Source organism: Apteryx mantelli, chromosome 2 (assembly GCF_036417845.1).
Source record: "Apteryx mantelli isolate bAptMan1 chromosome 2, bAptMan1.hap1, whole genome shotgun sequence".
NCBI classification, from domain to species: Eukaryota; Metazoa; Chordata; class Aves; order Apterygiformes; family Apterygidae; genus Apteryx; species Apteryx mantelli.
Genome location: NC_089979.1, coordinates 163,207,285 through 163,230,941, shown reverse-complemented (window position 1 = coordinate 163,230,941; position 23,657 = coordinate 163,207,285).

Below are 23,657 nucleotides of genomic sequence, written 5' to 3'. Positions count from 1 at the left end.
TCAAGAGGGAGCAAAGAAAATTAGATTAAAAATGTGAAGAAATAGCAGAACCAAAGAATTGTGAAGAATCACCCTGTTTTCACCAAAAAAAAAAAAAAAATTGTCCTCTGTTAAGACAGTAGGCTGTTCAGAGACAATTCTAGAGCTGTACTGGTGATATCGAAGGGGAGACAAAGCGGGATCTGCCTTAATAAATGAACTCAGTAAAACCGTTGCACGGTTATACTTAGAGCTAAGAGTGTGTCTGTAAGGAGGCACGCTGCGTATATCTATACAGCCACCCTGCCCAAGAATGGGCTCCAGTTTGCTGTGCCACAAGCCTTGCGGGACACACTTTGCGTCCACACTGTCTCTAGGACAACGCGCAAGTCTCCACCCTGTATCTGAGTTTCCCCAGTCAACAGCACAGGTAGCTTGCCCCAGCCCCAAACCAGATATAACGGAAACCACGCACAGGCCCTGTGGTTGCAAGTAAGCCCCAGGCAGGAGGTCATGGAGCCATGGAGCCATCCTTCCCCTCTACTGCTGAGCCGGGTGAACTCCCTTGACAGGCTTCCAGCTCCATACGTGGAGAAGATTTGAATTCCCAAAGTGACAAGGTTTCCCTCCCTTCTTAGAGACTGCTCCATGGCCTGAGAAATATGACACCATAAAGCTTGACCTAATATTCAAACTAAACTCCCCACCTCCTCAATTTTAGCCCATTACTCCTAATTTATCCCCTTTGCAACTGTTCTTCTTCCCTGGCATATATAATTGCTGATTGTCGCCACAGGGCTAATTCCCTTTCACGCGGGGTTGGCATAAATCAATTCTATAGAGGTGTAAGAGCATTGGGGAGGTTAAGTTTTGTCTTATTCCAGTTCCATTGGGGAAAACATTGTAACAATATCTAAAAGTTGTCCCATCAGCAGCGGGAGAACAAAGATGCTCCGGGCCAGACACCACCACGGTGTAAGGCAGAAGGGGACTCCCGGCTACCTGTAACCGTGGCACCCACTCCGGTATATTGGTGTTGGCTCCTTTCAGATCTGCCGCAGCACATTGACCCCTACTATTTGCAGGTGATTTCGGCACCACAAATGATGAAACGAGACGTCAGGCATTGGGGAATAGTCTCCTGTGGCTGTGAGCACATAACTGCCGTTAATGTGAACGGGAGTTATGCACAAGCGCTGGGCTGAGGATGTAGTCTCTGGTCTGCGGAGCACACTCGGCAAGTCTGAGTAATCTGTGGTTGATTTTAGTTTTCTCCCCAGAGCTCCAGATGAAGGGGGGATGCATGAGGAAGCTGGTGTACAAGGCATTAGCATCAAGGCACAAGTGAAAGAGCGCTCAATGGGATTATTAGTGCTTACACAGCACAAGTAATGGATGGTGTCCTGCAGGAATACTTTACATTCAGGAGTCGTGAGCCCAGCGCTGCTCTTCAGTGTAAATCAGGAGTGGTGGTTAAAGCGAAGGGGAACAAAGCTAAAAGCAGAGGAAGAACTTTTCTCTTTCGCTTTTTATGGTCAGGAGATGCTGTTTCTCTCTCCCTTCTTCATTTAACTGTCGGAAGAGAGCTGCTTTCATTGTCTGTGTGCTCTTCACACTCACACTCTCTGCTGTTAACAAATTCCCCCCTGCTCCCTTACTGCCAATCTGGCCCACTCGGTGCTCTGGCAGGATCTGGTCATCACCTGCATGGAGAAGAGAGAGGCCCACATAGCAAAGAGGGAGAGAATCACTGAAGATGAATCCTCACCTGCGTGGGAAGAGCAGTTGCAGCAGAGAATGATTGATGTATTGAGCCTACACTGGGACACTCAGGAAAATTAATTCATTTTCTGTTCATACTTTAAATTAATTTGGATTATTTAATCCACATTAAGCTCTTTTATGTACACCCTCATTCAGAATTAAAGTGTCCCTAATTCAGTTTACAAAGTAAATTAAGCTCAGCCAAATTAATGCTATGTTAAACTTGAATGAGGGTCTATGAAGAGATTTAATGTGGTTTAATTATCCACTTTACATGTGAAAAAATGCATAAAATATCACTTGTTACATTACAAAGACAGTCTCTGGAGCAGGAGGGAGAGGAACCCGAAGCTACTCCTCCCGGAAAAGGGTCCTAGTTGATAGTCACCCCCCCTTTTCCTTAGCTCAGGGGACCTCTGTATTAAGGGGGAAAGTGGAAGCCTTTCTGAAGTTTCCTAAATTCTTCAGATGCGGGAAGGAGGCATGGCATTGAGACAGAGGGATGAAGAAATCTCAGAGCTCTTGACAGAGGTCAGGATCTCCTGAAGGACAGTAGTGATTACAGGAGACTGGGAAATGGCCCATCTAGAGGTTATTCTTAAAAGGGAGGGAGATGGAGAAAGAGTAGGAAATCAATTTAACTTCGGTTCTTACAAAAATACTGGCAGAAGGAATGAAGCTGTTTGTAAACAGCCAGGAGATACCCAGGAGCCGAGTAGCACACAGTGTGGATTTTTGGGGATCAGATCATTTCTAAACCAGCCTGATGCCCTTTTTTTGCCAGGGTGAATAGGACAGGAGCAATAGAGATCATACCTTGACTTCAGCAAGGTTTTTAAAACTCACACCTTTTCATAACAAGGTACAGAAATATGGTCTAGGTGACACTACTGTTGGACTGTGCAAAACTAGCTGGGAAAAATATGTATTTGTAGCATAGTAATCAGCGGCTCACTTGCAAGAAGGAGGTATGAATCAAGAAAAATTCCTCAGGGTTCTGACTGGGATGTCACACTATGCAATATTTTCCTTAACAATTTGGATGACAGCATAACCTTTATGCTTACATATTCACACACACCACCACAGAGGGAGGGGCTACCAGCACATCAGAAAACACAGGGTCAGAGTTCAAAATCATCCTAGCAAATGAGAGAAGTGGTCTGAAAAAACAGGATGAAAATGAGCAAGGACAAATAGCAAGATCAGAGAGGAACAACAGACTGGGTGGCAGCTTTGCAGAAAAGGACTTGAGGGTTAGAGTGGATCTGCAGTTAGATACGAATCAGCAAGGTTATGCTGAAAACACTGAACACCATGCTGAGACGTACAAAGAGCACCATCATATTCCAGAAGTGTGAAGAAAGCCTTCTGCTCTGTTTGCTGCTGGTAAAGTCTTTAACTGGAGCACTTTTTCCAGTTTTGGCCAGCATATGTCAGGGAAAGTTATATTAATTGAAAAGAGACCAGAGGAAATAAAAAAGAAAAAAATCCAGACCATGACCAGAGATCTAGAAAACATGTCATAGGTAGAATAAGAACAGGGAAGACCAGACGAGAAGATGGAAAAGGGGCCTCAGAGTAGTTTCAAATACTTAAAAAGCAGCTACAAAGACAAAGAGAATAAACTCTTTCCCATGACCATGGTGGGTAGGAGATGGAATCATAAATCAGATTGAATTAAGAGCTATCTAGGTAGAACAACAGGAAAACCTTCCTACTCAGCAAGAACTGGGATAGTTCATGGAATCATCATCACTGGGGGATTTTAAGACCAAAATAGAACAGGGTTTTTTTAGATCAATGGGACATAGTCAGCAAGGGACAGCCTAGAGCATTTGTAAGGGTCCCTCACAGTCTTTGTTACACTAAGGAGCTTTGAGGTTTGCTCCCATTTCTGGTGGGATAATGTGATTTTTGGCCAGATCACTAATTTTCCACACTTATCAGTTTTCCCATTTGTAAAAATACAGAAACAAAATACTCAGCCATTTTCAGGGGGAAAAAAATAGTGTACCTAGGAAATCTGTCCGATTATGGATCTGCTGGGATGGTGCTAGCTTCTGAAAACAAGAGCAAATCCACCCTAGTACAGGCAGAGATAATATAGGTCAGGGTCCTCCAGCTCATTTTGCGTTTCTGCAGTAATCATAAAAGGAAAGGTTTGCAGCCTGAACTATTGCCTAGCTTTAGCCTTAAACAAATTTAAACAATAGCCTATTGAACAAATATAGTTCCTAAAAGAATTTCTTCCTTCACAGAAGAGCAGGAAGAGTTTCAGGACGACAGGTCTGTAAAGAAGTAACCCAGCGTAGGTATGAGTTTAACACCGAACCTGCACCCAACTGCTTCTTGCTCAAAGGACAAAAGCAAAATATGTGTAAACACAATGAAAGGAGGATTGTTTATGTGCTACCCCCATCCTAGCAGCCATGAACTCTGGCTGATTTTGCTTATCATCCATTAAGGGAAACTGCTATAGGTCATCTCTGTGATTACCTAACGCTCAGGAGAAGCAATAAAGCTCAGCTGGAGGTGTCACACTGCAGCAAAAAGTAAAGTAAGCCCAACTCTCATTTTTGTTTTTCACTACATTACTTCAGTTAACATAGTGCACTGTTAACATTAACTCCTGGCCATATATTGCTTTATAGATAGACAATCAATACTGCAACTGAAATATGATTTTGTTAAAACGTCTAGGGGGCTGTATGCATTTAGCTTTCACACTATTTTCAGAAAATGAACATCAATATAAAAATAATGAGCCTCATAAAATAAAGCCTAGTTCATGTGGCTGAGCTGGCTTTTAAGAAAGGGGCAGAGATTTATACTAAAGGCATCACAAAGGAAACAGCTTAGAACAACATTCAGCATCTCTTTCAAGCCCAAACGAAGGACGTTCAAGGCCAGCACTGAAACTCCGTTGCCTTTGTTCACTAGGGCACCCACTGGTATGGGAGTACTTGGCAGGAGCACTTAGATACACCAGCAAGAAAAAACACAGCAGGGCCTTTAACAGGAAAACAAAATCACCTCTTATTTGGATCTCATCGTAATAACTCATACGCCTGATTTTTGTAGTCAAGCTACTTCTGCTTGCAAAAGAAGAACACAGAAGTTAAAGACAATCAGGCCTGGTTAGTGGAGGGCTAGCAAACAACAAAGGAAAGTCCGTAGGACTGCAAGAACATCAGTGGTGGTGATGCAGGGAAAGTCCTGCTTCCCCCTAAGTGAGCCAGAGCATTGGACACCAGTAGCCACTGTCATCTTATCATCTGCTATTCTTGCCTGGGAAATTTATTGCTGCTATTTTCTTCCTTACAAAGAAAGTACTGGGGATGGTGGTGGGGCTGAAATGGGGAAAAAAAAGTAGTATTTTATTTCTTTGATAGACAAGTGATGCAACATGAACCTTTAAATACCGCACCTCAAAAATAGGGATTGTGGTTGTGAAAATGTGAGTGTTACATGCACAATACACAGTCTATGCTAAATAGCATATGACAGGAGCAGTGTTAGAATTATACATCAACACCAAGAAGATTCAGGAAATGTATTTTCAAAATAATGGTCTCCCCTTCCCACCCTTAAATTTGTCAGGATTTCCTGCTACTGCTTTTTTTAGACCTTTCTGAAATGTTTGTAGTGAATGAAGAGGTGACAGTGTTCCAGAAAGTAATGCTGAAAGGGAAGCCTGTAAAGCATCTGAATGACAGTAACCTGAATCAAAGGAGATGGAAGACAATTCCCTTTAGGATCAGATCCCTTTTAATTCATCTAAAGCTAGTCTTCCTCTGACCCCTCCAGCTCTTTTCACAGCGTGCCTTCCTCCAGAAATGAAGGTACCAAAACACTTTGCTAAGCCATGAACAATCTTCTGCTCATGCCTTTCCCTTTCCATTCTGGTGACACCTCTGAGTCTTGGATACCTCCAAGGAAGAGATAGCAAAGGGTCAAGTTCAGCAGGGACATTTCCAGGCTACTTCTCTGACTCAGCCAGCTCTCCCCATGCAGTGGTCAGAAGTGGTGGCAGAGCAGCAAGAAGCACCACATGAAGCTCTGCTCAGGATCAGGATCTAGAAGGGTATCAAGCCCTTCAGCGTTCCCCCTTACTAGCAAAACTGAGGTTAAACATGCACACAGATCAAGAATGAATGGAAGATACATTAGATCAGAAGAGCTTGAAGCAAACTGATTATATCTCATATGTTGTAGAAGCTCACCTGAGCTTGGCTTTTTTTTTTTTTTTTGTGAATGGCTGATATGAATTTATGGAGACTTTCATTTTGTTTCAAGCACAATAAGATGTGCAGTAGTATTTTAAAAAACAATTAGTCATTTGGAGTTTTCGATTAGGGATGTGCATAGACTGAACAATTTACCATCCCTGCCAGGCAGGAGGAGATCATTAAAAACGTTCCCTTTTTGCAGGTATTGTACAGTACCAGCTGGTTTCTGCTTGCCTCAGGGAAAGTCCTTTCATCTATCACATGTTGTGTTATGGGTGGATTATGTCATATCAGATCCAATTACCTCATGTCATGTCAGTTCCTGACATAATGCAACAGAACATACTTGTGAGGTGCAACTCAATGTAGCAGGATGCATCTGAAATGTTTAAAAGATGTGGTATAGCCTGCACCCACAGAATGGCTTTGCATGTTAGAGTGTTAGAGTGCAGCTGTGTTATGCTAGAGGAGCAAACGCTGACCTCGCTATCCAGCTTTTGATAATCTCTGCATGGATTCACAAGTCATTCTGGGATGAATTTCTGCAACTAGCCTGCTCTTCAAGAAATCCATTGTAAGAGCAGGTAAGTTAGTCTAACATCAACCTGCCAAAGCTTCAGATGATAAAACTTTTTTAGACCACCAAGTGATATCTTGAATTGGGTTTGAGTGTGGTACAGGAGAGGATGACATATTTGTCCTATGTCATGGTCTTGCCTTGAGAAAGGACAGAGGTCCTTAAATACAGCCTGACTGGGCTTCGGGGAAGGAGAGAAAGCAGCAGGACTGAATGATCAAACATCACTTCCAAATCCATTTGAAGGGAGACCCTTAACAGCAGAGGTCCCACTCCCACTTTAAAATACTCAGTTCATTGTACAGCTGAGCCACGAGGAGAAGCAGCGAAGGGTGCACAGATAGAGATGGAGGGAGGCTGCAGAAAGGCTAACACAAACAGAAGTAAGCACAGAGCTATGGGCATGCACATCTCCTTCAAAAGGCAACACACGAGCAACAGCCTCAGAGCCTGTGAGCCTGGCCTGTCTGCTTAATATTTGTTTACATGTTTCCTTGCCTTTTTTCACTTGTCCCAGCAAGGCAAGTTCTTAGGGAAGGGATTTAATCACTATCTTCTCTTATTACAGAGCGTGTCTGAAAGAAACTCCTGAGAAGATGACAAGACTGCTATTCTTTCCCCACTGTGAGCCCAGAGAATGGTTTTCCTTTAATCCACAGTCCTAGTACTCCATAACGTGTTCGCCACCGGGTGCACAGACGAGTATGAACATGAGGCAAACTGTCTCTCCCTCCTTGCACATGTCTGCCAGTTCAAAATGGAGCTTTTTTCCAGATCTGAAATCAGACAAACATTCAGAATGTTTCCTCCCAAAAGGTGTTAACTAAGCAGTGCTGTATAGACCTCAACATTGTTCCAGTAAGAAGCTCTGACTCAATATACGTCCTTCGCTTTTCCCTGTCACCTGCCAGAGCTGTGTCCAGGCTGGAAGTTACTGTCTACTTCCTAGCTGGTAGGAGCCACCAGATCGTGGCTAACCCAGCTGCATGTGCACTTCATCCCAACTGGCAGAGATTTGGGCACCACTGGGGTTTGTGGGACATTTGTGACCCTCATGCAAAGACCTAAGGGACCAGCTACTGGCACAAGTGAGACTGTAGTGGAAGGAGAGTACTACTCAAAGCAGGAGCAGGCTAGAGAAAGACACGCATGATTTTGGAATAATCACAGGAAACTTTCCCGAGTCACTTTAGTATTTTCTTTCAGTGGCCATTAATACATCTTATCTGATAGGATCCCTCTGTTTTGCTCCAGAAACAGAGCTAACCTACTGGCTCCTTCCCATTGTCATACCACCAATTCTCACCAGAAAAACCTTGAAACTTCTGAAGCTTGCTCTGCTGGTGCAGGGAGCTATGAGAGAGCCCAGAGGTAGGACAATGCCATAGTTTGCCTGGAGGTTCTCCCTTTCGAGCCAGCAAGCTTTGCCATGCCCTAGATGCCTTACACATCTTACAAATTCCCTGGGGCAGGAGATACTGCACAAATGCATGGAGTTGTATCTGACACAACCTAGTCCAGATGCTCCTGATTTATTTTGCAACATAAATATTAAGTAGTAATATTATGGCCTTTGTTGATAATACCACTAGGGGAATGATTTTGGCACAGGAAGAATAATGGGTCCTGGGAGCTGTTCATTAGATCCTCAATATCTCTGTCACTCTGCAAAAGGCCAGCTGAAGAAATCTGACCATATTGAAGATGTGGACCCTGACTAAAGAGTTCAAGTCTCCCTCCTATATCACAGATACCTTACACATACACTCGTACCAGATACCATACACATATACTCATGTCTCTTTCTGACCATATTAGAGCCACCGCAGGCACAGCTCCAAAGAGGGGGCTGAAGGCCCCCAGTGAGGACTCAACTCTGTTATCAGTGCCGTCCTCTAAGTCAATACCACTGGGTAAATTCTTACTAGAAAGAAGATGAGTTGTGGCGAGAATGGCAAACGGAGAACAGCAGAGACAAGAGAATGAAACTGCAGCCTGATTAGCGAATAAGTGCTACCACAGTGCAAAGGTTAATAACAGATGGAGCTGTTCCCCACAGGCAGAACCAAGACAGCTAAAGTTTGTGCTGTCTTGAAGAGCCTTGAGGGCATATGTCCAGTCCTATACACCACGCAAGGTAGTGTTATGCAGATGTACCAGAGAGCGCTCCTAAAAAGGAACAGTATAGTCAGGCTAGCATGGGACTATGCCTGAACTAATTAACTTTGTGCAGATAATGACCCTCTCAATCATTCTTCAAGATACCTGTCTCCCATCATTGTCTACACAGGGACAAAAGAAAATAGTATGAAAACAGAGGTACACAAGACTTACTACAGGTTAGGTCCTCTCTGGCATAAACTGGATTATTGCAATTGTGGAAGCTTTGGCCAGTGGACTTCCAAATCAGGGGCTTTTATGGGAGAAGATGAGCTGGATATGGAGCACACAAGCGGTGTATGTAGGTTGGGGCAGGTCTAGGGATGAGAATGAGAATATAGTAAACTCAGAAGATTTACAGATTTGGCCTGATATCCCAGACTCATCTGACCTTGTAATCTTCTGCATTTCCACTATCACTTATGATAAAGGGGGCCATGAATTAGATAGAATAGTTTTACGCACCTTTCAGTAGAAAAAGGTACTTTAATTTACAGAGTTTTTTCTTTATGGTGGAACAGAGAGCGGCAAGACTATGGGGCTTTGACAGGTTCCATATAACATTAAAGCAAACAGTGAGATAATAGAAATCACATTTAACTGCCAATGAAGAAGAGAAAAGCCCAACTGTTCTTATCTCAGCTTTATTGGTCCCTGTGCAATGCTGTTAGCTTTTACTGTTGTTGATGCACCCAGTGTCCATTCCTATAATTTGTGCTGCATTACTTATCACCTGGATAGGAACGTGAGAGGAATCTAGGTGCATCTGAAGAGCGGAAATTAATGCACTTGGAGAGAAAGCATCACAGCACACGAGTTCTTGCCATGTGTTAGAGCTGTAGAAAAATCCAGTGATACATTTTCATGGTAAGCATGATCCTCTGCACTTGACTTTAGGTAAAAATCTAATCTATACATGTGTTCCCCTTCCAGTGAACAATGAAATCCTCTTTATTATAAACTCCATGAAGAGTGTCCAAATACTGAGATAAGGCCTGTGTAAGGCAGTTCTGATAGATCCATATGTTATTTAACAATCTGGGGTTTCTCCCTGATACCTTTTTCTAATTAAAGGGATAAGGAGAGAGAAATAGTATAACTGAGGCTATAACTCTAATAATATCCTATTAACAGATCTACAAATTATTTCCTGACCTATCAAGAAAATCATAGAGTTATATCCCAACGTCCTTTCCACTCTAGAACGAGAAGCCGTACCTGGACACAGACTGCCTCCCTGCAGATTACGAGTGTGCTAATTAGTCCTGCTGAGAAATGGGGCTTATTAGGTGGAGCACAACACCACAATAACGTGCCCTTGGGTGCCAGAGTGGTTCAAAAGCAGAGCAGGGCTGTTCTGGCCATAGATAAAAATGAACCAGGTAAATATAAACAGGCAGAAAGAAAGGAGCAAATACATCTGAAGCAGTCCTCTGTCATTTCAAGGTCACAATTACCACAAGTGCAACTGGAATAATTTTTGAGCCCTCCTATAAAAAAAAGGTGAAAGTCACCCCATCAGAGTGACCAGCAGGATATTTAGAATAAAGACTAGCCTGCCCATCTAAGACAGGGCTGACACCTCTCCACAAGGCCTCTTTCAACCTCCACAGCAACCGGCTTAGTTAAAACAGTAATCTTGGTGATGGTCTCCTGGGGAGTACCAGCTGATGGACTCATTTCTATTTAGATGCCAGAGCAGCAAAGCATCTATGAACTTCATAATCTTGATCATCTTCAGCCCAGGGAGCCAGAGACAATTGTGTTTCCATTCAAGCAAGAAAAACACTTGAAAACACAAACCTGGGTAAAAACACTTAACTCTTCAAATTCCCAGATAAAGTGTGATAGCCACTGTCATGTTTCAAACAAGTTCTCTCTGTTTTTAGAGTGTCCTGGGGCAGGTAGAGCTTTAGTCCCACAGAAAAAGTAATGAGGAGCAGGGTGGTGGTTTCATGCATCGCAAGGCCTGTCACATCAGCTATTGCTAACGAGCTGGCAGAAGCCACCTTAACCTTGAGTGAATCCCAGAGGTTCCCAGTCTTACTAGAGATCCTTCCAGGAGCAGTCCTCAGCGAAACACAATCCCACTATGTGATGGTGTGCTCCTTTCCCCCCCGACGTGCTCTCTCCCTCTCAACCTGACCTCCCTGTAAACAGCACATATGCAGGGGCTAATTGAGCATGCGTCAACCTAAGACCCATCTAGCATGCAAATATGACTATGAGTCAATCATCTCCCCCCCATAAATAGGGGGCAGCCCAGAGCCCCTTGAGCTCTCCTGCATGACAGTGGGCTGCACTGCAGAACCTCCCCTTGAGCAGGGACGCCTCTCAAGGTTACTCCTCGAGGCTGGCAGATTCCTTACCTGCAACAGATCCTTGGTAAGTGATTAACAGCATGCTGAACCTTTGCAAACTTTGTAAAACTTTGCTGAGTTATATCTCTGATTAATTGTGCACATAATCCCTTAGACATAAACTGTTGACCAAGTCTGAGACTAGGACTGGATCCAGCCACACCTAGGCTCTTCTCAGAAGGGGTTTAGAGAGCAAGGGGGTCCAGTCTGAACCTTGTGACTCAATGGGAGGGTCTCCATTGTGCATGCATCTGACCCTGTCCTTCATGAAGTAAATAACTGAGTGAACCTTGCCAACTGAACCTCGTTAAATCATTCTTATTCACGACTGAACTTTGTTAAGTTGTTATCTTACCACAATAAACGTAGTGCTGCTTCCCTCTTATGAGTGAAATGTATCACTCCTCTGTGACACACTGTTATGTCTCTGTCACATACACGTGAGACCCAGAGCAATTATATGACTAAACCTTGAGGCACAGCTTAGGGCCAAGATTTGAACTCAGAGCTCTTGAGCCTCAGACATGCTCTTTCACCATGGGATTCTCCTGTCTGCCTGGCTCTCCCTCACCCACTGATGCTATAACCCAACCAGTTCTGCTGGATTTTTGAGGCTTGATATACCCCCAAGAGCATTTGGCTCAAGGATTCGGTTTTCTGGGTTAGCAGAGAGCCCAATGCAAGTCACCATATATATCAGACAGCCCAGCCCTGGGGTGTCGTCACTGGATGTTTTCCTGGTCACAGCTGCCAGAGAAACTGTCAGAAGCCTAAAGAGTCAATCTGTAGAGCATCTACATGCGTATTTTTGGTATCTAATAAAAGGTCTGATCTGCAAAGGGGCTGAGCTGTCTCAGCTCTCATTAGCGTTCAAGACCATTGAAAACTGCAGAGGCGCTTGAATGGCTGATTTCTGTCTCTAAGTCTACAGTTTTGGCCATTAGAAGTTACAGTAGAGTCGGGTGCAAGCAGTTTTGCAATACCTAGCTATCTCTTTATTTTACTATTACAGCTGGGTCTTCATGCAACTTGTCATTTAACACTGTGCCTAGACATTTTGAACAGTTACCTTCAGGTTAGCAGGAGTGTACCAGCTTCGTATTGATCATTTGTCAAATATCATGCACATGGATCTCAAGCTGGTTAAGAAGCATTTCCTCTAAAAGTCAATATTTATTCATTAACAACCTTTTAGCTGGTTAATTGAAAGTGACAGGATGCATTTTGCCTAACAGATTGCATTTTACTGAGTAATTTCTAATTTACAGTAAATATGATTGGAAATAAAAGTTCATTTCTGGTATCAGTTTAAAAATGGTTTGTGCTTCCGACAATTGTACCATAGGGAACTGCTGGGCACTGATTTATTTGTGTGTGTGTGTGTGTGTGTGTGTGTATGTTTTTTGAATTGCAGCAACTTAGCCACGTTTGTCTGTTAATTCTGGGTATCAAAGCAAAGGGACCTTCTGGTGAAGGTGACAGCAAACTGTGTTAAAGAGTGATTATTCTGCTATTTCACCTTCTGGCTCTTTTTTAAGCAGGATTAGATTTTTTTCTTCCTCTCCCTCCCTCTGGCATCTCTTATACATTTAAAAAGCTAAGCACCTAGGGGTTAATATGCTCCAGATAATAGTATAATAGAGATTTAAAAAACAAGTCAGATGCAGACAATTCTGAACAACACTACTCGCATTGTGGAAACACTTACAAATGGGCACAGAAAGGAATAATAGGTGCAAAGAGATTTTATTCCCTCAGTAACAAAAGCACTCAGCTTGTTAGCATGCTGAGCTCCTGCCTTCCCCTCGGCTCCTCTCACTCTTACAGGTGAAGAGCAGAATCCCTCTTGCTTGAAGTGTATATTATGGAGCAGGGGAGGGACTCAAGCCTCCCAAGTTGTATTCCCGGCTCCGTCAGACTCTCACAGGTACAACGGGTACGGCAGGGTGCAGCTCATCTGGCCTCATTTAAGCATCCAGAAGTTAGACGTCTAGCTCAGACCTAATCACCGTCGGACACCTTTATAGCCAAAGCAGAGATGAGAAGTGATCTCATCCTAAAATAAGCATCTAAAAGAGGTCAGAAGAACCGGCCGCTAGAAAGGGCTATTTTTTTTCACCGAGCGTAATAGGATCCTGGAGCTCTTGTTCCACCGAACATAAAAGAAACCTGCATTCGCCATTTTAAACTTAAGTACCTATAAACTTGCCCATCAAAAGCATATCTAAAGTAGATTAAATGACTCCTACTTTTAATTTTTCAGTTATCCTGCTGAAATCCTTTGAACCTGAACATAAATTCAGGAGACAGCTCCCATGCTAGGCTGAACTGCAGAGGCAGAAGCCGGCCCCCAGCTGATCAAGTGGGCAGAGGCACCTCTGATTACAGATAGTTAACAGATCTGCAGAACAAGAAGATTACACTTTTACTAAGATACTCTTCAGAGGCAGAGTCACGCTTTTTGATCTCCATAGGAATGGATAATGAACTATGAAGATAATCCATGCACAACATTTAAATACCAGACAGGATTATTTTGCAGTTTAATTAATAACAACTTTGTGGAATGGAAGGGAAGGCGTAATAAAATTGTAATATCCTTACATACCACCAAAGATTGCTTAGGAATCACTTTCCAATGATCTTATTCATGCTAAGACACCAAGCATGGGTGTACCAGAGAGCCCAGAGGGTTAGTCCTTCATGGGACCTCTTGTCTCCTGTTTTCTGGCACTGGTGCTAGGAATTCCCTTTCTTTTGGCCCAGTGCTTCAGCTTCCGCTGCCTCCTAAACCCCAAACACCAGGGGAAAGCAATCAGAGAGGGAAAGCAGTGCTACACAAATCCTAGGAGCATTTTCCCCATCCATATCCATATCTCCATCACGTGACCACTAGTATCAGGAAGGTACCAGAACTAGCACTTTCCATGTATCAGTCCTAAAGCAGGATAATGTTAGTCAAGCAGAGCTTCTTCTTTCTTTATCCAGTTCATCTGAGGTTTCACCAGCAATCTTTGGGAATTTATGGTGGATTTGTTAATAAGTGAAACTTTAAAAGCCAAGCTACTTGATTTTTCTTTTCATTTTGGACCAATGTTTGTTTTGAAATTTACCTCAGCAGTTTTTCTTTCTTTTAACGAAAGCAAAAGAAAGCACTTTCATTAGCTGTGACCTTAAAACAAAAAAATCATATTTCCATGCAATCCAAGCTATCTCTCTCCCTTTCACCCTAATTGCTCTCTTACACCAGCAGAAATGAAAAAATCAGCTCTTCTGGCTCTAACCCTTGTGCTGTCACTGTTCGCACTTCCTACAATAGAGCTGATGCACTTGCCCTTCCCTCCCCTTGCAGACCAGGAGAAAGGCTAAGAGACAGCACCTACCAAGGTACTGTTATGAGAGGTTGGACAAAAGAGCTAGGAGCTCCTCCCTTGACATTTCAGGGCCCTACAGCCAAGTTCAGAGGGAAAGAAGGCGGAGATGAAGTACCAGCACCCTATAACTTCAGGACAACTCACTCAGGACCTTTGACAATGGGTAGGAATACACCAGAGGTGTTTATCCTAAATTTTTGTGAACGTTACTAGGGCTGATTGTCCATTATCTGCTCCTCCACAAGTGACCATAACATACCTTTTATCCTCGCTTTTCTTCTTTCCTGAGCTCTGCCTATCACAGAGCCAATACCCAGAGGTGTCCCCTCCAGTAGCAAGGGATGTGTGTCAGCTTTTCAAGAGGAAGATGTGTCTTATCCTTGTTTCCACTGTGTGATTCCTGGAGGTGGGCAAAGAAATCCAGCCTCCCATCCTGGGCATCCCACCCTCTCAATTCACCACCTAACTTACAACATGAGCTAATCCAATACAGGGAAAGTAATAGCGATAAATTTGTCAGTCCTATTACCAATGTACCAGTAGTTTTCAATGACTTTCACTTCAGTAATGACAGATCCTATTTTAACACCTCACTTCCTGAACTATTCCCCTGAAATCCTGGTAGCGTTCACAGTACAAGGTCCCACTTGGACTAACAACCTCATTCAAGGACACTGGTAGCTTGAATACCTCATCTAGTATCTTTTACAGGTTGGGAGATGAGAAATGTCATTCTTCCATCATGACATTACAGGGAGTGGAGCAGTATGTAAAAACAGTGCTTTGGATTAAGTGGAGAATAGTATCCCTGCCAAGTATCACAGCTCAGCCTGGAGACAGACCACTTTTGTTTTAAATCTCTCTGGCTGCATTTCCTTTGGGATGATGCAATCCTCAAAGCAAATTAAAGTACACAGGAATCTCCATTGCATTGGAATAAGTCATTAGAAATAACTATTTTTAACAACATTTTACCATGGCTATGACAGAGTCAGCAAGTCATCTGAATACAGAGATGCTGCTCCTCTGCAGTAGTTCAAGCAGTGCCAGAAACCGAGAACCCGTGAATAGTCTTGAGTCTTTGTTGCTCTCTAAATGCCCTCAATATGGAAATGACAAAAAGAAAGAGGGGAGAAAAAAAGAGGCTGTTCTGACTTCAGGCCAGTCTGAGCTCAAGGTTACAGTTATTTTTCCCCTGCTTATATCAACAGTGTTGTGCATTCATAGCACAAGAAGTATTTAGCTCCATGGCTAGTAGAGAGGTTTGAATATGAGAGCTTTTGTTCTTAGAAATCCCTGTGTCTCCTCTCTTCTATTGCTACAGAAGAAATGACAGATATTTAGGGTGCTGGCGTGTGACTTGGGAGACCAGACCTCAGTTCTCATTCTGGGCAGCCCTTGACAAGTCATTTAGGCTGGCTCTTTTAGGCTGATTTCAACAGGAGGATATCTATGAAGACCTGAGCTTCAGCTGATGCCTCAGTTGCTCATCTGCAAATGCCTTCTTTCTTCTCGGGCTCCAAAATGTGTAATTACATCGCAGTATAAAGAAATCCTCAGATAAAGTGGCCCTTAACAGGAATCTCAGTGGTAAGGGGAAAAGCAACCCCAACAGGGATGCTGGTGGCTGACGCAGACTTTGAAAGCATCAGCATAGGGAAAACAGTCAACATGTGACTTGTCAGCTCATGAGAGGTACTAATTCACTCTGGTTTATGTCTTACAGACCCTCCCTGGAGTTTTCTTAAACAGGACAAACTGCTTCCCCAGTAAGCAGCCAAAAAGGCTGCTTTTACTCCCAATATTCATTACTCTCTCTAGAGTGAGGAGAGGAGTCATCATATCCAAAGGAAATTAGACGGAGGTTGGAATGTGTTGCCAACAGAGCTGTAAGAAATTAGGAAAAACTGCCTGGGGAAACAAGCTGACTTGTATTTCTTCTCAGAAAGGTCATCAAGATTAGGAGTCTTGGGAGAGCTTCATTAAAGTCAGTAGAAAAATTACAAGTGAGGAAATTAATTTGGGCAGTAAGAAATTAAACATACATCGAAAGAGACCTTGAAGTCAGCCCAGAAGGCACCAGAAGGAGATGCTGGTATCATTCACTGTGGATGGAGGGGTAGGAGAAGTCAAGGGCAGGGAATGTCCCCCGGTCTGTGTAGTAACACAGTGAATACTCTTGCCGCTGATGCACACCCTCTTGCCCTGCAGATGCACGGATCACTGCGGCCCTTGGAGATGAACCTGCATATCAGGAACCAGAGGAATGCAACCTGCCCAACAGTCCAGACCAGGTGCACATTGCTAAATGGGAAACCAAGGACCAAGGCCATTAACAAACAGATCTTGCTGAGCAGATGTGCAGCAATGTCTGTGGAGGATATTCATGTCTCCCAGAGAAGGGCTACATAAGATTGCCTGGCACCAGAAATGCAGCAAATTGGTCCGGGTATGAGTCTTATAAAGTGCAACTCACTGATTATCAGGCATGATGAAACCCCTTCAGTGCCTAATCACCCAAGATGGGACTCTGTAATATTCCCCAAAACCCAGGGCCCTTGTTCTTTAGCTCAAGCTGTAGCTCTCTCAGGGCAATTACCCTTGTGATTACATCTCTTTGGGAATCTGAGGATAACAGGAGTCCCAGGTTCGTGATACCTCATGATCCAGACCAGGGTTCTGAATGTAATCCTTGCACATCCCAAGCCAAGTGTCTTCTATGCATTATTACTAAGTTGACAGGAGTCATTATCCACATGTCCCTTTCTCATTTTCTAACATCTTTAGCTTAAGAAACTTGCCCTTTAAAAGTCTCACTGAAGGATGTTGTTTTCTAAGAACAGCTTGACTTTTGAAGGGCAGGTGTTTTCTGAATGGACAAAACACGTCTTTGGGAGATCAAATTGTAACAAAAGTATAGAGGAAACTGCATTTCTAAAGTTTAGATCCATTCTGTTTTCAAAGAGAACCCCTGAAAATCACAGAATCACAGAAAAGTTGGGGTTAGAAGGGACCTCTGGAGATCATCTGGTCCAGCCCAAAATGTATCTTTCTCTTAGGTTTTCACAGCACAAAGTGCGCCAGGAATGACTTTGTGGAATCAGTGCACCATTGCATGTTATTAAAGTCCCCATTTCAGCTGGATTTCAGTGTTGCTGCCTAAGCCTGTAGTAGCTTTGTTATGCTAGGTGGAGCTTAAAGCAGAGAAAAATGTAAGGATAGAAAATGACCTTAGGTTGCTCCTGATCATTTTCTTATGGGACTATCAGTTATAAATAGAGCTGTCGTACAAGGAGATACCAAAGAGACCTCCTCTCCCCAGCAGGGGTGGGAGGAGACCTTCTGCTCATCCCGGGGCCAGAGCCCGTGGGGCTGTTTGGCCCCAGCTTGGTATCCACATCCCTGTGATGCTCTAAGAACAGGCACAGGTCAGACTATCCTCCCCCTTTCCTCTTTGTGATTTCTATCACTACTTAAAAAGGAGTTTGACACTAAAGAAGTGTGAGACAGTACGTCAGAACGGAGGCTAATTTAGGACAATTTGGGACTGTTTTCTGCATATTCAGAAAAAGAAAAATTAAAAACAAATAAGGGTTGCCCCTGGCCTGTTAAAGTTTATAGGTAGCTCTGTTCTGGCAGGGGTTGGTAAATCACCCAGCATGCAGGGCAGTGTGGGGAAAGCATTGGCATCTTAATGCCATCTCCACCACTAGGGAGAATCGAAGAGCCAAACGCTCTGGCCCCTTCAATTTCCAGATTCACATACACAGAAACGAACAGGGCAAGACCGATGCAATAAGCCACAGGTCTCCACATGCACCACAGACTTCAAGGGCCTCTTCTGGAGAGGGGCCAACTCTTTCCTTGAGCATCTTGGTTACTTTCTTGAATGCTTCTCCTCTGCCAATCATATGCTTAGAAAATGATGCCTCTAAGCATGCACAGTTCAGGTTCAGGCACTAAATAGCCTTTCCCTCCAGGGCTTTGCTTTCTCATCATTTTTTGGGCCTAAATATCCCCTGCCTTCAGCCCTGCACCCGTGCAGAGGCAGGCACAGAAATGTGCCAGGCAGCTCCACTGTGTTGGCAGCATTTTGCAACTCTGATCCAGGGCATCTACAAGGGACAGGGAGCTCTGTCCTCCGTTTTGCAGAGCGCTCAGAAACCCAAGTCAGACAGAGCTGGATGACATGGTTTCTTGCTAGTTCCTCCTCAAAAAGCTGCTGCACGCTGTAGAGTGACTGAGAAGGCAAAAGTACAGTACCTTTGCTTGAAAAAAAGAGCACAAACAAGCAAAAATATTTGCGAAAGCTACTTTTGTCATGAAAGGGGAACATAATTAACATCTCTTTATTTGGCACTAAATATGGAAAACAAATGAGCACCCTCTGAACTCCAGACTTTTGTGTTTATTTCTCTATTTTGCTTTTGCTGGGGGACAAGGGTTGCTTTTCCCAACAAGCAGGCCCTCTCACAATAGCAGGTAATTAGTCAAGGGGCCCAAAGGGATCGAATCTTGTCAAGGGAAACTCATTTATACAGTCAGGTGATTAAGCCACATGATTGCGGCTGAACACTGCAGCGGCCTATTGAGATACAACTGTATGCTTGTCACATGCCCCCCGTGGCACTGGGAAATCACTATTTTCAGACAACCCCCTTCCCTCCCAAGGAACCAGAAAGAGCAGCGAATATATCTGGGTGTCCAAGCTGGTCACGTGCTGGGGTAGGGGTGGAGAAGACATTCTCTCGCCTGCTGCAGGGGACAATATTGCACAGTCACTGTAATACAACTCGCTTTAAGAGCCCTTTTTTCCTGGGAAGATTGTGGGTCTGTTTTTAAATACTACCTATATGTAAGCCTCACGCTACCCCATGTGAGCTGCCCAAGAGCTATAATTAGGGCTGTGACGAATCCACATTGTTATGGACCAAATATCAGGCCTTAAGTTTCTGAGGACACCAGAGGCAAACATGGCAGATCAGACACCCTATCCCATTTATTGAAAATAATGTCTTATTTATGTTGCCCTAGTTGTAATCTCTATCCCAAGCTGCTATTATTAACGAACATGAGTTTTCTCACTGAACTGCATAGGATAGCCGAGCAGGAGACAAAGATCTTAGGGGAGGCAGTAATGTCACTGGAGAGGGAGGATTAGGAGCACACTTTACTCAGACAATTATTTTCAAAGCCTGTGAACGTTTAGGCCTTTATTATCTCCCTAAGAGCAGCACAGTTTCACTCTCCCTCTAGACACTGAGGTGTGACCAGCTGCTTTTGCAGTCTAATTCCCCGTACGCAGAAACCACAAGCAGTTTTCGCGTGCTGCAACGGGAGGATATTCTGCGGCACATGGTGCTGATGAAGCTCTGTTCCCACGACACACAGCCAGTCTATCGCCACCATCTCGAGCCCGCCATCCAGTCCAGGCCCACCCAGCACCAGCTCTGTTTGCACGTGGTCCTGCTCTCCAGCACCTGAGCTCTGCTCCACAGGTCTGGCAGGAGAAAACCAGCGACAACCAGTGCTGTAGCATGGACCCCAAATCCCATCCATTCAGGCTGGACAAAGAGCCCAAGCTTGGCTCTCCCTAAGCACCATGGAGCTGTTGAACTTAAGCCACCTACCACCAGTGATTTGGACTGAGATCAGAAGAGTCAGGAGTTTTATTGCGATTTGCACTCGCCCATGGGTCCGAGCTTCATTTCACAACACAGACACAGGTCATGAGCTTTGTCCTGGGCCAGAAGTCAGGGCAGTTTTGAGCATTTTCTAACAGCCAGCCTGAGCTTTAGCCACTGACATCTGGACCTGAAGCTGCAGCATCAAATCGGGAGTGCAAATTCCTGCTGCAGGCACCTTCCTCCTGTTTATTGAGGAGACTTTCCTCCGGGGTAATTTAAAACTCAAGGCTGATTATTCATTGCTTTGGGAACCATCCCAATTAAAATGGTCTATCTGAAACTAAGCTTTGAGCTTAAAGCCTTTCCATCTTGGGCCATGGCATGAGCTCTTCCTCACAAATCCAGGTCCCAGGGAGGCATTTCTGGCCAGGGAAAGCACTGCTAAGTACAGTCGTAAAGGGGCAGAGCCAGGATTGAACTTGCCTTTGCCTTTGTGTCTGCAAAACGTCTAACTGCATGCATAAGCGCCTTGTTTGCGCAGGCAAATGTGGGTTTAACATGCACAGCCAGACTCCATGAAGTAATTTTACAGTCAGTATGTATGTGCCAACCTCTGAAAATTTGTCCTCAAGCATCCTTTAGATTCCAGAGTTTATCCGTTCAGGAGTCAAAGCAACTTCTGTATTTGCACTTGTCATGAAGTGACTCCTCTGCAGAAATGAGGCAGAACCAATTTTGCCTTTTTTTTTTTTCCTGGCTGGACTTGGGAAGGCTTGGAGTTGAAAATGCTGATCACCTGGGAGCTCCCTGCAGCCCTCAAGCACTTAGATGAAATGCTGCTCTAACATACACACAAATGACAGTCAAGTAACTTTAAGAACCTGACTTAAACCCTCCATCGCCAGCCTGGGGCTCTGTCCTTAACTCAAGGTATGTTGGTATTCTGAAGAGACGTGCAGAAATGTAGGGTATCGCAAGCCGTGTGTATTGCAGAGCTGAGGAATGGCAGGTCAGACTGAGGGCATAGGGAAGGCTTTCTCCATAGTTCATTTTTAAAATCCTTTGTCATGCACAACCACGCTCTAGCTGTGGTAAGAAGTCCGCAGAGGCCAAGAGAGGCCAGGGCAGCCGGTGGATGTTTAAGTTAAACTTATGGCATGTTTTTATAAAGTCTTTACTTCTGTCCTTTATGATATTCCCTTTTCTTCCCATAGCGTTCCTCCTCCTGTCACCATCCTCTGCCACACCTGGTTCACCTGAGAGGCTCAGGGGCTGATGGATGTATTTCTTCATCTCCCTTCCTACTTTCCTGGCTGCCTCAAAGAGTCAAAGCCCAAGAACTCCAAATCCAGCTCGAGCTGCCCTTGCACTGACCCTGCTGAGCCAAATGCAGCGGCCTCATGCTGGAAGCTATCAGGTAACCAAAGCCCAACTGGGGACCAGTGGATCAGCTCTTGGTTACTGTATTACACCCTCACTAACTTCTATGCATGAGCAGGTGCAAGCAGAACTTGGCCTTCAACATAAAGAAATAGGAGCTGTGTATGTTCTTCAGTGTTAAAAAGGAAAAAAATAGAGGTATCAAATCTTAGCATGGACATGTACTAACTACTAGTTATTGACACTAAGATCCTGACATCGTCAGTGCATGTTATTTAGGATATTCAAGCTCTGGATAACTAGCAGAAGAGACGGCAATAGCCCATTCTGAATTGATACAGTCTGTCCAGTCAATGCTAACATAAAGCCAAATTCAATAAAGCTGCTTTCTTCAGCATCACAAAAACTTACATCAAGCAAGGCATTAAACACTGAAAAATAAAGCACCTAGGATACAAAAGGTAGTTAAATCTGACCTGCCTGAATAATTACATTGAGAGACTGGGTATGCTGCTTTGGATCTAGCATGGCTTCAGTTCCCATCTGGAGATCGCAGTCAACCAAGGGGACAAGAAACCTGTGACAGCCCAGGGGAAGTTCTCACCCTGCTGAAGTCAGTGAGACATTTGCCATTAACATTAATGGAGGCAGGATTTCACACCACTTCTCCTAATGGTTATACAAATTATTCACATCCAGCTTCTGAGAAAACTCCTCACATAGATTTATGTGTTCAGCAGACATGTTCCAGTCAGGGCACTCCAGCCTGAGACATCTGGAGATGGTTTGAGCTCCAGAAATCACCAAGCACCTCTCCTGGGCCAGTGACTCTATCAGTTCATCCTAAAATTAAAACACCCTCAAATTACTGTCCACTGTGGAACACATTTTCCACAACCCTTCTCAGATCAACTATCCAATTTGCAAATCATGATCCAATTCTGTAGGAAACCAGCATATTTTTCTTCTTTCCTTGAAGATCATACAGCCCGTGTTCAAACTGCGGCTGGTGGGAGTTTTCGCATTTAAAAATACACATCCCCGTCCTCTCTCACATACATGCATGGCTTGCACATGACAAACATTTATTAAAACTCCTTACTTGGAGACGAGTGGCTGTTCCAGACAAATTGTTGCAAGAATGCTGGCTACGGAGGAGGTGAGCGAATACCCACAACATCGTTGGAGGTGTCTCTGCCGAGCTGTGCACAGAGGGTGGGCTTTCACTCTTTTGGGGCCTCCATTTCCTTGAGCGGCTGCAGGAGGTACCTCACTGGGGCCCCATCACGGTCCTTATGTTCTTCTTTCCAATTGCTGTCTTGTTTGCTTGCGTTATTCTGCCTTTTAGTTAATGATAAGCTCTGATGCAGTTAAACGCTGACACAGTCAGTGGTACTGACTGCGGTGATATATTTTTATTATTTCTTTTGTACAGTGCTTCATTTATAGTGGTTCATACTATACCAGAAATCCGTTTTAAACACGCTCTGGGGTCTCTTCTTCCTATTCACTACATCCCATTAATACATCCTGAAAGGGATTCTCACATACACACACTTACTGTGGTTACTATTTTCTGCCCTTTCTTCCCTTTACCAATCTGCATCTCTCCATCCTGCCTGCAGATTAGGGCCATTGTTGCTATTTAAAACAGCCTCATTCTGCTCTGTGCTCTGAGGGCTGGACACTGGCCCGTCACTTCCCCACCTACTTGGATAGTCTCTGCTTGGGACTGAAATCCCTCATTATGTCCTTCATTTCGATGGCATGGATATAAAGTGGAATCAGGGCCTTAAATAGTGGGCAAACAGTGTGGTCCTGCTTCTGCAAGCACAAAATCACTGTGGCCTATAAACAGATCCATTTGGCCCACTGAAATGGGGAAATGATGGCTCTGTCCCTGCCATTATATATAGAGGGGGTCTGACGTCTCCTCTATCTTGCAGCATCAGCCCTGAACCAGATGGGTATAAACAGATGCATGTCCATTGACTGAACACATCTCCACTTTGAGCTGTGCTCAGCTTGATGCTAGATCTGGGGCAGAGGGGGAAGAAAGAAACAATTAAAAAAAAAAAGATTAAGCCCTTCTTTATGTCTCCACAGCTGCCTGGGGAGGAAACCAGCTCTGTGTAAGTTCAGCAAGAGCGGCCTCCACCAGCTGTGACTCCTCTCCCACCCAGCTCCCTCCAGCCTGCGCACAG